The sequence below is a fragment of the Scaptodrosophila lebanonensis genome, unplaced genomic scaffold (genome assembly GCF_003285725.1).
Source record: "Scaptodrosophila lebanonensis strain 11010-0011.00,11010-0021.00 unplaced genomic scaffold, SlebRS2 tig00000080-arrow-pilon, whole genome shotgun sequence".
NCBI classification, from domain to species: Eukaryota; Metazoa; Arthropoda; class Insecta; order Diptera; family Drosophilidae; genus Scaptodrosophila; species Scaptodrosophila lebanonensis.
In genome coordinates, this window is record NW_022060561.1 from 5,710,680 (window position 1) to 5,727,500 (window position 16,821).

Below are 16,821 nucleotides of genomic sequence, written 5' to 3' on the forward strand. Positions count from 1 at the left end.
TTAGAGAGTCACATTTTAAAAGGAGTGCTCGGAATAATAACGAATAATTCCAATCTAATTCGATTCGAACTTTTCAAAATGGTTTGTAATATTAACAAAGTTGCCAAAACCCCATTTGACGCCAACATTTAATTTTTTCAGGCATTAATTCATATTTGATATCTGATATAAGGATCTTGATCGTTTCCAGAAACAACAGTGTATTTTTAAAAAAACATTTAGTATACAATAATAATCGATTCTTTTATTTTATTAGTAGTAGTGGAGTACTAAAATTTCACAAGATTTTAATATAGTTATAGTAATCGTACAAAATGTAGACTTATTTTGGGGCAAAATATTTTGCTTATCTAAGTAAATAATGATTACAAACTCACCTTATTATTTTAACAATGCACACATTTTCTATTCCGAAAATGTAATCTGGAATAAAGAATTATTTTTTAATGGAGTTTTTCTAATTTGAAAGGTGTTTCTTCTTATACAAATTAAAATTTAGTTAACATGTTTATTGGAGTCGTTTTTAAAAGAAACGTTTCAATCGCCATTGTAAGTATATCGGTCGGTCTTTTTTTTAGTTACTAAGCTGAAAATATTTCTCGCATTCGGTTTCGGTAAAAGTTAATACTATTACGAAGTGGATGGTCAAGTATACGCCGCAGATACTCGATAAAAAATAAAAAAAAATCAAGGAAAACTATAAAATCCAGCTGTAAATATCAGTCATTCATTAAGCCATTTACTATAGGTTCTGGATGTTCATTTTGAAACAATAAACACGATCCATTAACTCCTTTGGTACTCGTTGTTAATATTGAATACGAAATGTTCACAATCTTTAAACAATTTGTATTAAAATTCCTCAAACGTGCCACAGAAAAATGTCGATATAACATAAGTAACCTGTAATATTAATTTCACTTTAACGACCAGTTAGGTCATTAAAATTTATTGAGATTTCGGTAAAAGAGGTTCCCAAGGCAACCATACTCGAGGGCTATAATAAATACACAACACGCCCCTCGCAGACAACAGTCACCTAAGAGCAATGCCAAGCAGTTCAGGATACTCTTTTTTTCCGTTGAAAAGGAAAAACTTGCTCGCATACGCGGAAATTTATGACGACCTTTTGCTGAGTAGCTGTTGCTTAGAATCAAGAAAAGGCAGGACGCTGAGCATACTTAAAAAAAAGAAGGGAAACATAGGAAAAATGTCGACATATAGACCAGAGACTAGGCACTGAAATTAGCCATAAATTTTAATTTTACATGACAATGTTAAGGCGGAGAAGGCGACAGCAATGAAGAAGAACAAGAAACGAAAAATACCAGAGTGTTGGTGTTTTGGAAGCGCCTACAGGCGAAAGAGATGAGAAGAGGAGACAAATCAATTTTGCTGCTTGCTGGCGTGTCCTTGGCGGAGAGCAGGATAATGTGTATAAAGCAGATAACCATATATCTTCCGCATGTGAGTCTGTGTGTGGTTAAGTAGGCATTAGGCATGTCTCGATGTGTGTTTGTTTGTTTGTGTTGGTGGGTGTCGGTTGACAACACATATCCTTCGGTGTCCTTACACTTTTAGCAGCCATTGCCAGAGTCATATCGTAAATATTTTGACAAAATCGCTTTTGCTTTTGCTTTTGTGTTGCCTGTTTGCTGTTGTTGGTCGGGCACCTGCTGTTTTTGCCTTCCCTTGCCTTGCCTTGACTGGCTTTCGTAATCCTTGTGCGAGTGCCGTTTGTTTGTGTCTTGACCCGGTTCGCTCGCTTCTTGTGCGCTTAAGCTGCTTTAAAGTTAGTGCCTGTTGCTTTGACTGGCCAAGGCAGCTGCTGTTGTTGTGCTCAGCAACAAATTATGGCCAGCTGTTGCGCAAAATAGTTTATTGGTCAAGATCATGTGACAATAAACATAAAATGAAAACAACGTTGAACAGCATACAAGTATTTAAAATAACATCATAAACGGAAAGCGTTCGAAATCCATTGCTGGTCGAATTCAGCAGAATGAGTAAAATCTCTCGCGAGTCCACTAATTGGCTTTGAGATAAGGAAGGAAAAAAGGGAAAACCAAAAGATAATAAAAAACAAAAGAGATTCTGTGAAATGCCGAAGAACGAATATGTATTGTAGAAGTTGGAACATTACAGAATAAACATTTTCGACATATCAAATGGTTTTTGTTAAAACATAGTTGGTTTTCTCATAAAATTTAAATGAAGAAGAGTAAATAGCTATCGAAAATCATGATTTTAAAATGTTGGTGGCTGTGGCATTTAAAAAAATCGGATTTTACTAAGTTTTGCAATTTCAAACGATTTCGACTTTTCTACGGATATTTAAGGTTATCTTGCAATATAAATAACAATTAATCGAATACATCATACGAAAATGTAGTCTCTTAGAAACAATATAATTTTTCGGCCTGGTGAAATTTTTTGTAATATACAGACAATAGTCCTACAGTTTAAATAAATTTGCAATCACACTAGTTGATAATGAATTGAAATTGCATGCACTATTCATAATAATTGTAATCTGATTAGAGATTTTTATTGAAGAATTTCCATATACTTTCATCGCAAATTATATGTAATTTTTCAACGCATTTATTGGTCAAATAAATTTATAAAAGTTATTGAAAACCAATGATACAATTATAATTGAGTTTGCAAGACTTAGACAACAAAGATTTCACTTATCTGAGTTCAAAATGCATTTCGCTAAATTGAATTTAAAATCCTCCTATTCGCCGATTTATTATTATAAGAACAATTTCGGATAGATTGGATTATGCTAAAATTTCTAAACATGAGAAAAATGTGTAGAACTTCTACATCTTATGGACATTTTAGTCGAATGGCAATTTTCTATTACAAGTAGAGTGTAAGTAGTAGTTTTAAGAGATATTTTAAAACTTAAATACTTACATTGTTCTATGTTCTAGTATTTAAAGAATTTAAAAACGTGTACTGTTAGAGAGTGGTTTCAATTCTGGAATATATAATATTTATAATAGCAAAACGACACATTTCAATTGAGAACATAAAAGATACATACATAGATAATTCTAAAATAAAAAGAATTTTCTAATTGTGTATCGATTTTCTGGAGAATATATATATTCATCAATGATACCGGAAAAAAAAGATAAAAGATGAAACCAACATAACAACATTTCAATTGAGCTGTTATCTGATACAAACACAATTCAAAATTCGACCCTGAAAGAATTTCCAATTTATAGGCTGTTCTTTAATAAATTTGAAACTGAATTAATTTTCGAAATACTTTAAATCGACTGCAAAAAAGTCGAAAGATATGATAAATGACGCACAAACTGTACAACATTTCAATTGAGGAGCAAAGAGCTGCAAAGCTGTATTCATTTGCCGCACTCTTGAGCTGTTGTTTAAAGCCAACTTGTCATAACTGCCGTTAGTCCGCCATCAATAACCGAAATGTAGTTCTCTCTGACAGCCATATCCAATTTTTCATATGCTAAAAAGCCAAGCGAATGCATCATTCAAAATCACTTCGACGTATTGCTCCGCAGGTAGCCCTCACCCATTTACAGTGCCGTCTGAATTATTAATACCTGTGCGCTTGGCCTGCACTGCAGGTGATTTTGCTAACGAGCCGAACGCTTCGTCGGTTGGCGTCGGCGTTGGCGTCGGCATCGACATCGGACACGAGAGTGCGGTTCAGGGGGCGACAGGGGGACTGACACACACAGCTAACAAAAGGCAGAAAACAAATATCACAGGGCAATAAATTTCAATAGAGGCAACGGGTTTTCGGGCACAGGCTCTGTATGTCGATGTGGGTGAGTGTACAGGTGGCTTTCAAGCTGATTAGCGTTGTGTTAAATAGCAAGAAGTTCTTCTACTTGTAACTCCCTAAGTGTGTGTGCGCCGTGTTGTAACAGGTTGAAATGCTAAATGGTTTGTTCAAGAAATTTGTTAATTATCATCTTGCCTTTAAAACTTGGCCACAAATCAATGGGAACTTCAATTCTCTTTCTCTCTACAGAAAAATTAACATAAATTTACATTTGAAATTCAATAAGAAAACTTTTTCCCCGGTGATATATGATGGCAATCTTTATTAACAACTAATTTTGAATAGATCCAACATAGAGATAGAACAATAAAGACTCATAATTCCGTAAATCATTATGAACGCAACTTTGGAGAGGGATTATGATTACAACACATATCGGTATTTGGTGCTAATTGTATAAATTAACTGTACTTTCCACTTTTTAATCTCATCATATAACAAATATCTAAATACACTTTCTAATAAAGCTATTTTTAACTCTAATCCAGATTTGTGAGCTAGAATTTTGGCAATTATAGATGCTGACTTATTTAATGAATTTGATATCCTAATGAAATATCTTTCTATTAAAATACCATGAACATATTTAAAGTAAAAATGAATGGTTGGAATATACTACATAGCATGTTGATCGATTAAAATTAACGCTTCGATATAACATACATTGATTATTAAGAAGAGAACAATGAGCTTTTTAATGAGAAATTAGAAGTGCGTACATCGTGGGAAAACTTCTTTAAAATAAACTAAATATCTGTGGGAAGCTTACTACAGTCGAAAACGTATGTATATCATCAGTTTTAAGCAGAATTTCAGAAAAACTAAAACTATTTGTAAGTTTGCCATAATATAATTTATAGACATATCGAAAACCAATTAAGAGTTGCAAAAAAGATATCTATATCAACATCAAATCCATGCGAAAGGGTATCGTTTTTGAAGAAACCGCTGGGGCTTAGTTTTGTGATTCTGAATTTTTATTACATTTTTTTATAAGGTTTATTTTTATTCCGTGACATGTAGAATCTTAATTTTGCTTCATACTCACTATAAAAGGATAAAATATATGAAGAAGTGAAAGTAAATAGTATATGAAGGTATTATGTATGTGTATACATGCATACATATCATTAGTTTAACATAATTAGTTAAAATTATGGAGTAAAATTTGAATTACAAGATTTTCACTTTCCGGGATAAATTTTAGTCCCACATTGTTTCTACTTAATTAGTTTTTTGAATATTTTTGTATAAAACCCTTCAGTTCAATTACATTTTGAATGCAAGCTCATCATTTATTGTGGTAGTTAGCGCCACAACTTAGTACTATTTTGTTATTTGGAAGTGATGTTTTTCTCTTTTTTCCACGATTTCTCAACATACACGCTCTTTTATGAAATGATTTACTTTTGAGAGCGAAACTGCAAAATAGACTTGGAATTACACACATGTTTCCTGCTTAAGTAATTTTTTGGATATTTGTGCATAACATCGGTTTAATTAGAACTTCGTTTGCAAGTCCAGAATGCACCAAAAACTAATTCACTGCAGTAAGGAAAAGACTTGAAGCGACCCAACCCCAATCCGAACCCGGTCCCGAATCCGACCTATTGACTGCTTTCAAGTGTCAGTGTCTCAGAACTCGGTGAGTCGGCTTTCAGCACATCTGGGCCACGCTCTTATACTCGTATTGTGTGTCATGGTGGCCAGACCAGGCGGACATATGCAACCAGACCGACCGACAGGCCGACAGGCCGACAGACCAACCGACCGCAGCAGTCAAATCAAAAGAAGTGACAAATGAACTGTCAAAATAAATGCAAACGACACATGTGTGCTGGGTGTGTCTCTGCCGCACCAGCGATTCGCCTCCGGGCGTAACTATCAAGTGTTGACAGCTGGAGAGGCCGACAGTTTTGTGTCAGAGAGACTGACAAAGCCGCGGAAGCAACACAGCAATTTGTGCGATAACACACAATTAACGCTGTAAAAAGTTGGGGTGCGGACCAAGCAATTATTAAGCACTTAATTATGAACTTCCTGCGAGCCAACAACAATCTGCGCCATTTCATAGGGCCTCGGCAGCCTCTGGTTGGGTCCGCATCCTGCTCTGATAAGATAGACAGTTCGAGCTTCAATGGCCAACTGATGAGGCTCAGATCGAAATCGCTTAATCGATCTGTCAGGTAGCAGAACTCTTACAAATACTCCACTACGTAGTCAGGGATGGGCTTTAAAACATTCACGCACGCGCACTTGTAAATCATCATCAAATGTCAGCTTAAAAAGTAAAGAAAGTTACAAGAAAAATTTAAATTATTTAGCTAAGTCCCGAGAAAGTGTTTTTTAACCTTCTTGTAAAATTTGTAAAATTCTATTAAAATTAGGGTTGAAGAAAATTATAAGCACCTAGGGGTACAATGAACAAATATTGTGCTCTCTAAAAAATGTGCAACTATTTTATTTTTTTAATTTAATAAAAAAATATTAAATTAAGTTTAGAAAAAATCTGTTTCCAAGTAAACACAAACTGATAAAATTCCAAATATGAATTAAAAGTAAGAAAAAGGCTAAAAAAACAGCTAAACCCTTATATATAATATTATGTAGGGTATATTTATTTAATCAACACAAAAATATTTACAATTATATTTTAGAATAAATTTTAGCACCTTTTTATGTGCATTAGTTTTAACTAATTCCAACGGTATCGCATATTTTAATAATATGTAAATACTTTGAAATAAAATCTGAACTTTAATTTGTTCTTTTGTTAATGATTTTGCATCATTGAGAGTTTATTTTATTTAAAAAAGAACCGAAATTTAAACTTTTCAATTTTTAAAAAATTATTTCAATTAAAAGGAAAGCATAGAAATTAAGTAAGATTTACTCTTATTTTAAATATATACAGGGTGCGCCATCTTTTATGTCGGTATGCAAACATTGAATATCCTTGAAAATAAACAACCGATTTTCAAGTATGAAATATTTTTATTTAATTTGGTTCTGTACAATTTCTTGAACTGAGGTTTTCAACACTGGTCTACTCAAGTCAATCGGTTCACTAATGACAAAGTTATTCAATATCTACATACCGACATAAAAGATGGCGCACCCTGTAAAACTGAAATATTTCTATTAAGTACAAATTAATCTATTATTTCTAAACATTCATATAAAGAGTTAGTTTTACATTCAAGTAAAGGCGAATCTAAAAAGCTGTCTGTCAATCAAAATTGTTTGTGCAGTTCTTTCAAAACGGCTTTTTAATTGTTTTTAATTACAAAATACAAAAAGAAAAGGTTCCTAGATCTTAATCGCTAACAAATCAGTTGCATTTTAGGAGATTTATCATTTATAACAAGAAGAAAAGCGTGTATCGGATGGAATGTAATGGATATACAAGTATTGTAAAAAATAAGCTGGTTTTGTATTTTCACGAGCACGCACGATCAAAAACACGCACCAGGGCCATCTCTAATGCGGAGACACAGCCAAACATTGAATACAAAAGAAAGAAGGCGCGATGGTCAAAACAAGTCGAGAAACGAAGCCAACGACAAAGAGGAGCAGGCGCAGAACGATTCTTATCAACGGTAAAGCAAAGCAAAGCAAAGCGAAGCAGAGAAAAGGCAAAGCAATGCTAGCAAGCCCAGGCAGTCAACTTGGAATGGCCAAAAGAAAGGGTTCATTATGGCTTTTATGGCTTAACCAGGCAGTGCACGTAGATTGAGGCGAGTTTTTGGGTCTCCAATGCTTGCTGGACTGCTGTTATTTATTGTTGTTGTTCTGCAGTGTGTGTTTCTGGGCGTGTGTGTGTGTGTATCTGTGTGTGCGAGTGTGCGTGCGTGTGTTGATTGCCTTGTTGTGATAATGCGAGACATTGGACGTTGGCTCTGCTGTGCTGCACAGAGAGCAATCAATTAAAAAGGCAGCAGGCACCTTTTTTATGGCCCGGCATTGTGCTGCCAACTTCCTTGGAATTCGCTCCGAGAAGATGGCAGAAGGAACAGGCACAGGCACAGGCAAGGGTACATATACATGCACAGGCCCATGTACTCGTACATACATACATACTCGCATGTGGGTAATGAAGCAATTTTTACAAAATAAGATTTTGTACCATCGATTGTGTATGTGTGCGTGTGTGTTCGTATGTTCGTAGTTTTATAAATCGTTTGTCTTATCGCGTCATGTTGGGCACATTGCAAGCAAACAGGCGCTGCAGATAAGAGCGGCAATACCGTGATTTATAATGCAAGTCCAACACGTTTATAGTTATCGATTGGCATATCGAAAATTTATAACGGCAAAGCGTGGTGCAATTGGTTGGCAGGCTTGGATCTGAGAAAAACCGCTAATTGAAACACTTTACAGAGGCTGAAAGTGAAATTTTCGATAACAGTAAGTTATAATAGTAACCTATTAAAATAAACTGAACTGAAAATTATACAAATAGTATGAACTTATATAAATTATATAGCTTTTATTTAAAGCTTTAAACTACATAATTTAATGAGCTACAAATGATTTAAAACAAGGATTACAGCTTTACTTACAATACCAATGCTATATATTTTTTTGGATTCATCAAAAATCCACATGTGCATTATTTATTATAGGTTTCAATTTAATCTTAAATTAAGGTATTGTTATGGTATAATCGATTTACATGTTTCATCTGTAACTAGCTTAAAATTGTACTATGGATTTTGCCAATTATAGTAGAAAGCTATATAAAATAATGAGGCCATATATATTATTTGGATAAAAGAAGTCTACAGATCAATTTTGATTCCATTAGCTGGTATGGTTCTAAATTTTCCGATGATCAACAGACAGACAAACGGACGGAGATGTCTGTAAAATATCAACTCGTCTCGTCAAGCTAATCATATGTATATGTACCTATATCATGTGATTTGCCAGACCTCTGTTTATTTGATATTCCTGTTCATTTTTTTATGCTACTATAAGTATATACATATGTGTTGCATTACTTTTTTTGATTTTGATTTATAAAAACTAAGTGGTTATGTGGCTGTTGTTTTCTGTTGTGCAGTAATTATTGTTAAACGTGTTGCATTTAAATTAAGTTTTTATTTTGAGTAATTTTGTTGATATTTTGCTCTCTCTGGCCCGATTATTTCACTTTCGAAATAAATTTCAAATACAAATAGGTTTCTTTTATTGGTACATGGAAATTTCAGAGATATTGTAAATTTTTAGCCATTTTCAGACAACAAATATTATAAAAGACTAAGTCCATAACTGTAATGCTCGATATTTATTGTCATTATTGTATTATTTCATTGTTTTGTGAAATTAAACTAATGTTAAGTTTGAATTAGTCAATATAACATAAAAAAAATCTTGATATTTGATTTCTTACAAAATGAATGTTCGTTTTGGAAAACTTCTTAAACTTATTCATGAGCAGTGAATGTATTACTGAACCAATTCTTATTTCTTAGATTTGTTATTGAATTTCAATTAACACTTAAAACCCTACTGAGGGCAAATCATTTTTCTTTACATAACAACAAAAGCTATAAAATATCTTCTTGTATTTAAATATATTCCCAAGTAAATAAAGGAAATTCAAAATGTTGAATATTAATAATAGTTTGAAGTACAATTAGGTACGATTCATATCTCGAATTCATATCTACTATTTTAATAACAACCCGAACTCTTCTGCATTATCAATTACAAATGGGTACAGTTGCCTCCCATGTTTGTTAGGTTCTTGTTGTTACCTTCCCTCGCATATCAAATGATAAATCTAATACCCAACAACCCTTGACACATGTGACAAACCGAGCGCACAAGGTCGTCGTTTTTATCAAAATTTTGATGGGGAAAAATATCTAATTTCCTGCAACGTATCTCAAATTATGCAAATTGGGTTTCGGAAAGCGTTTAACAAAAATGCGACGAGTTTACATTAATCATTTATCAGCTTCAGCAAAACGCTCATGAATTTTATTTTATGAAAAGGTACGCGTACGCATGACCCGCGTAGCTCGAACTGGCGCCAAATGACATTTTGTACTTGATTTATTATCGTGTAGAAAAAATATTGTAAAAATGATTTATAATCTTTATCTGCTGCGCAGATCGTGTGAGCACACACATCATAAGAAGAGACAGCAGCAGAAGCGGACTAGAGACGTGTGGCGTTCAGAGATTGCTGCCTGCAGATAGCCTCTAAAGAGTGTGTTGGCAGTTCAGATTGTGGCTTCAGATTATCAGAGCTAGACGAAGTCGACAGGCTGCACCTGCATTGAGTATACAACATACTACACATACAGACAGATAGATATCTCTAGGTAGTTGCTCTTTTAAGTCCAACTCGCCAACCCTCGGCAGTACGAGTACCTTCCTCAATTGGCTGCTATTCAAATGTCATACTGTTTGCCTTTCCATGGAACTTTTGCTTCCCACAACGGGCCTCCGAAATGCAACTGAGAAAAACTGTGCAAAACTTTCACAACGAGCTCGCATTGGTGGCACACGCCCCAAAGGCGCAAACATCGGCCATATTTCTCGTGGCATGCGATTATCAATTAAATGCAAAAGGAAAAGAGCAGCAAACAAAATGTGTGTCAAAGTTCAAGCATAGAAAACGTGCAGCATGCCACAAGAAGTCCAACTTCAAATCCAACTCAAACTCTAAAATCCATAAGCACGAAGCGGCAGTTTTATTTCCAATTGCAGGCCTCACTTTGAGGCTCACTCTCCGGCTCGGTCTCTATGACTGGGGCTGAGGCGCAACCAAAGCACCCACGTTCCCCTGTTGACAAGTATGCTGAGTTATGGCCCCAGCAAGCAAATAATTGCAAAATTACAACTAAGCCCCACAGAATTTGCGGCACATTGCTGGCAGTGATGCGACATTTTAGCTATTTTCCGCCAGATTTGGCTGTTTTGAATGCCAGCCAAGGAATATTGTCGATAATGCATGATGCATCTCTTTCTAAAAACACAGTAAGTATATGCCGAAGATGTTTTATTTTCTAATGTTCTTGAAGAATACTCAAAATTTCTGTGAAGGAGTGGGGCGTCGGTTTTTGGGCAAATAGTTCCAAAATGGCGGTATGAGCGAAAAACTGGCACTTTTTCTTTTTATGTCTATTCACATGAACTCTTCTTTTTTTCTAATTTACAAATTCCCAGTAAGGCGCTTACATACTAGTTTGAATATTAGGGAGAGGCTGCGGCACGGGCAGCGGTCTGTTAACTAACAGACCGCTTACAGCTGTTAGCTTTGGCTGCTTCTGCAGTTGCTAGCATCGGCTGTAGTTAACAGCGCGCTGCCATGTAAACAATTTCCAATCAAATTCCTGTTATAGTTTAAAAAAAATATTAAAAATAAATATACTATCTCTTCAATTTTGTAACTATGGAAGTGAGAAGCCCCAAAAAATCTGGTCTTAGATTTCATATACACATTTCATATAACGTATTTCTCAAATCAATAATAGTAGATTTAAGTGTATATAAAAGGGAAGTGGAGAGGGAGATGCATCCCGGAAAAAGAACACATCGATGTGCACCTTTCTGCGATTGTTGAGTTTATACAGACGGAAGGACAAACAAATGGCATTGCTTTCACAACTCGTCCTGATGTACTGATCAAGATTTTATAGACTATGTGGGGTCTGCTAAATCTTATAGAGGGAAAGCCTTTTTTCGAAAGTTAAAAATCAGCTGCTATACTATGAAATTTTTTACGTTATTTTCATTAGTCATGCAAGAAACTTTCCCGAAAACGGGAGCACTGCTGATTTTTATCTTTAATTGAAAAATAATATGTTTAATAAAATTAAATCGAGAACAACAACGACAAATACAGATAGGATGGTAAGTAGATATTTAAATTCTGTCCTCAATATAATTGATCTGTAAGAGTTAAAGTGCTTAGGGCATTTTTGTTATGAACAGATCTTTTTTAATATCTTAAAAAATTTCTTGAATTTATTATACGAGTATTATAATTTGAAATTTATTGCATATATAATTAAGACAAATAATAGTAGTAAGCAAGGAAATGTCATTCACTGACATCACTTTTTTAGTTAAATTTTGTAAAATTATAGCTATATATTTTGAATTTTTCCATTGTTGGCTTTATGTGAAATGGCATCAATGAAGAAATCTGCAACGAACAGTTGAAAATATCGAACTCTGACAATGCCGTTGAGGAGCGTAGCGAAGACTCTGGGAATCCATTATGCTATGTAATTGGAAGTTCGGCGAAATTTGCTTATTGATGTTACCATTGGTGGGAGTTGATGTGATCTGAAGTTTTCGCCAGTGCTAAATTGGTAGTGCCAATTGCTAGCATATACATATTTTAGAATTATGTTGTGGAACCACTCGGTCCTGAATTTCATAGAATCTGTTGTTTTCAACGCAAGCTTTTGTTAAATTTATAAAATAGTCAGTATAAGACCAAACGATTAAATACATTTTTTCTCAATACATTTTTGTTAATTTCTTGAGTGACTTGATATAGTCATATGACTGCTTAAATTTGTTTATTTATTTTAAAAAAAATATGTATCCATCCTTTATTAACCATTTATTAACCAAATAAATTCGCTTTGTTAAGAAATTATAAAATTCAGATTATTGCTTTATTTATTATATTTTAAGTGAATATTTACTGCAAGAATCGTTAACTGCTGTTCTGAATTAGTGATTAGAGATGTGAGATGAGTGATTCGAGTTTTTGCAATAAGAAAACAATACGATTTAGAATTGTTTAAAGCAACCGAAACTTAAGATTTTGGTTCTACTTAATAGCAGAAAACAAAAAGAAAAAGTGATGAAAGAGCTTAAGCTTCTATTGAAATTGCAACGCTTCTAACACTTCATAATAATAATTGTTTGCTTCTAATAAGTATGTTGAAAATATAAATACTTTAAATCAATTCGTCATAGCTCGTTTAACATCACATAACTGATATCGCCTTTTAAGAGAAGTAGACATTCTTCAGAAATGGTTGTGGAAAAGAGTAAAAAGTGTACTAAAACTTTAAGTTATTGAAGGTATTAGTCGTACTGCTGTCGATATTTGTACTTTAAAAGGGTAACGAATTAGATTTTATTTTTTTCCTTCTCACTCAAAATAGGCCATAAACCATTTTAAATAGACAAATGCGAGTAAATAATTTGAAATGAAATAATAATAATTTGTCTTGAACAAATCAAGTTGTTAGAAAAATAATAACATGCAGAATGCCATTAATATGTACAGACACCGGAAAGTAAGATTTTTTAATTTTTAAAATCAAATTTTAGGCTCCCAAGTCAAGTTGTGGTCTCGCGTATTATACTCTTAGTAGATACAGTTTTTGCGTTTTCTTCCCCACCAGATTTAGCCTTTTTTTATGCCAAAAGTGTGCAACATTGTTTTAATGGGGAAATGGTTTTGCTTTGCGGTCGACGGTCGTCCAATAACTTGTAAGGTCGCCTTTTGGGCAGTTCAATGTGAAAAATATTGGTTACAAATTGTTGGTAGAGAGAGAAGAGATCACATTGTCTGTCCGTATCCGTGTACACGTATCCGTCTGTCTGTGGGGCTTGCAACATAAATTTCCATTAGAGTTATGCTGTAGATTGCGGTGGCGACAACAAGTTGCATGTGGCATGGTCGTCATCATCGCCGTCGCGTCGTTGTTCGTGCCGCGCCGTGCGTGAAAGTTGTGGCAGAGGCAGGAAACATCTTTCAGCAACCGCAAATAATTTTCTACGTTTGCGTTCGCACTTTGACATCTGGCGGTTGCTGATTCCGCTGTTCGGTTGCATTTGGGGCCAGCCGGCAAATCAGTATCGGGCTGGCACTGAGTTGGGGGCTTGGGCTCGACTACAGAGTGTATTATAATATTTGTCTTTCTGTTGACATTAAAATGCAATTTATGCAGCGTCATTATTATCTACATTGTGTGTGGCTGTGGCATGCAACTGTGCGCATGTTCAGGCAGCGGTTTTGGCTTTAACCCCAACTCGACTTCTTTGTAAAGCTGGCTGGCCAGCATGCATCTTTGTTAACAATTAGTATTTTTATTTTATTGCATTTACTTTAACGTTTTCTGCATTTGCCTGCCTAATGGTTGCCAACAACATTTAATGCGTTTCTGTTAAGCCTCGCTTCGGGTTGTTAAAAATTCGACCCAGGGTTCAAGTTGGTTGGGAAGCTCAACGTGCAACAGCTGCGATGACTTAAGGCTTATGTAAATGCCGAGCAGGCCAATGGGAAGAAGCTGCAGTTGGCTCGAAGCCATAACAAATATAATGGCTTGAGCATACTACAATATATTATAAGTAGAATGCCAAATGCAGTACTGGCACATTGGCTATGAAGATACTATAGATTTTCGCAACATTCTCATTCAATTTACTTTCAAAAATGTGCTCTTCAGTTTTGATCATTAAAGTTGGCAAGACGGGAAGTATTGCAGACCGCAAGCCACTATTTCACACAGTCGGCGGAGAAGATATTAGGGGAATTCAATTTCTCAATTTCTTTTCGAGTTTGATCATTAAAGTTGGCAATAAGATAAGTGTACCAGACCGCAAGCCATTATTTCACACAATATCCAAAAAGCATATTGGGAGAACGAGAGAGAAGAAGAAGTTTCGATTAGAGAACTTTTCAGGTGTGTTTTTCTGGCCTCGGAATGTACGATTGTTGGAAACTACATTAATACTGTTCTTTGAGGTTTTCAATTTAAAATAATATAAAACAAGAGAGTGTTCAAGAAATATTATATTTTTTTTGTGGCCATTTCAGAAATCCTTGCCAGCATTGTGTCCATGCCTAAGCACCGTAAAGGAGCACGGATAAGGAACTTTCAGGGAGAGGGCTCTACTCACGAACTTGTTCTCTACACCAGTCTCTTGAGGAAAATATTATGTTCCCCAACTTTGAATTTCCTTTCCTTCATTTCACTATAATAAAGTTCTTATTTCAAAGTAACATTCCGCAAATTTGTTAAAGACTTAATAAAGGCGACAAAAATTATTTTTCATGAATAGTTAAAAAATTCGTTGAGTAAAAAGATGTGAAAAGATTGAAGTGAGTTTTTAACATGAATATATGAAGTGCTGAAATGTAAAATGTAATATTAAGAGAATGAAAATAATATGATGAAAATGCAGAATATTGTGAAATACGAAACTTTGCCTTCACAAAGATGCATGCATAATTTGTATAGAATTCAAAATAGAGCCGGAAAAGAGCCGATAATGTTTATTCATTCTCCTTAGAAACAGAGGTCATAGGTCTATAGATTTCAGCTCAAAGGATGTTGTACCTACTTTCAATGACCTTCAGCTGCAGTTTGGGAAAATGTTCGCGCCATAAAACGAGCCACAAAACCATGCCACCGACCTTAGCACACGCCCTCAAGGCAAGAAGTCTCACAAATAAATAAAAACATCTACATACTCTATATCTAGGCGTAACCCAGACAATGATTGCAGCCCAGCATGTCATGTGACAAGCTCGAAATTGAAATTTTTTGAATACAATAGGCGTGACAGCGTCGAAAGTGTCACGCTGGCTCTAAAGAGAGGGCCCAGCTAGGAATTGAACTCGCAGTCGTTTCCATTGCTCTCAGGTAGCTCGTGAAAGATTTGTGTCCGTGGGCTGCTTTGCTGCAGAGGTTAAACAAAATGTGTGTGTGTGTGTGAGGAAAATGGATTAGATAAAGTTTAATTGAGGTCAAGCAACGAGTGTGGAAAATGAGCTAACCTTGTTGGACCTGAAGCGAATGATTGACCTTTGAGCTGGGCTTGGGCATAATTGGAAAAGTGGCTTTGCACAGAAACATAAAAAGGCAGCACAGTTAGAAAGCAATCTTCTTAAATGCTCAATTATTGGGTGTTGTTCATTTGAATGGAGTGAACCTGGGAAGGAAATTGTTGAAACTTCAAATTGTTTTCAAAAAGAAGGCGCTGAATTAGTTATGGCAACAATAATTGAATGAAACAACTGATTTCTTTCTAACAATAAAAGTGATAAGTTGTGAAGAATCGTACGCAGTTAACATAAAGGAAAAAGTCTTGTTACCATTTTCGAATTTTAAAAGAATTTAGGAAAGACAGCGAGCAGTTCAATTAATACAGAAATAAATTCATTTAAAGCTGACAATTAAGTTAAATTGCTATTGAAACATTTGATCGGATTCGGAAAAGATAACAATTCTGTATTTTTTAAAGCACAATTATTTGTTGATGTCTTGATTATAAGTACAATTCCATATTTATATAAACAAGTGACAAAGGTAAAATGTTTTCAAAAAAAAAATTTACACTAGTTTCAATCAACAGATATGTTATTGCTCCAATTCACAAGTCAATGTCCAAAATTATTAATAATTAAAAATTTGATTACAAGGAAAAGAAAAACGTACATTAGCAAACGACAAAACATAGAAAAAAAGTAATATATTTAACAAAATTAAAAATAGAAATAAATAAAATTAAATTATATATCAGCAGCTTTACCTTTATAAGCAATCAATGCATTGATGTTATGATAATATCTAAGAGCATTCTACAGCTCCTTGGACAAGTACATAAAGGTACTAGAAACGATAGGAACGTTACAACACCTCCTCTGTCCAGCACTTACAACAAAGAGGGCTAACAAATGAGTCCTTCTTCACTGGAGAAGTCGGCAAAAGGCCCAGGAAGCTAACGGATTAATAAAACACTCTCCACACTGATCTCCAATAGCTGGCAACACTAAGAATCAACTTGGCACTGGCTGTCTGAACTAACCTAAGCTAAAGTATTAAAACGATTTAAATCAACAAGATTACGCAAATATCTCAGAAGTAGTCTATTTCTATTTCTATTACTGTTATTGTTTTTTTTTAACCTCCGTCTAAGCAACTTACAGCTTAGGCCTAGTGAGAAATATTTATTTCCATACGCAATCCAGTCACAATCAAAACTTTGTAATA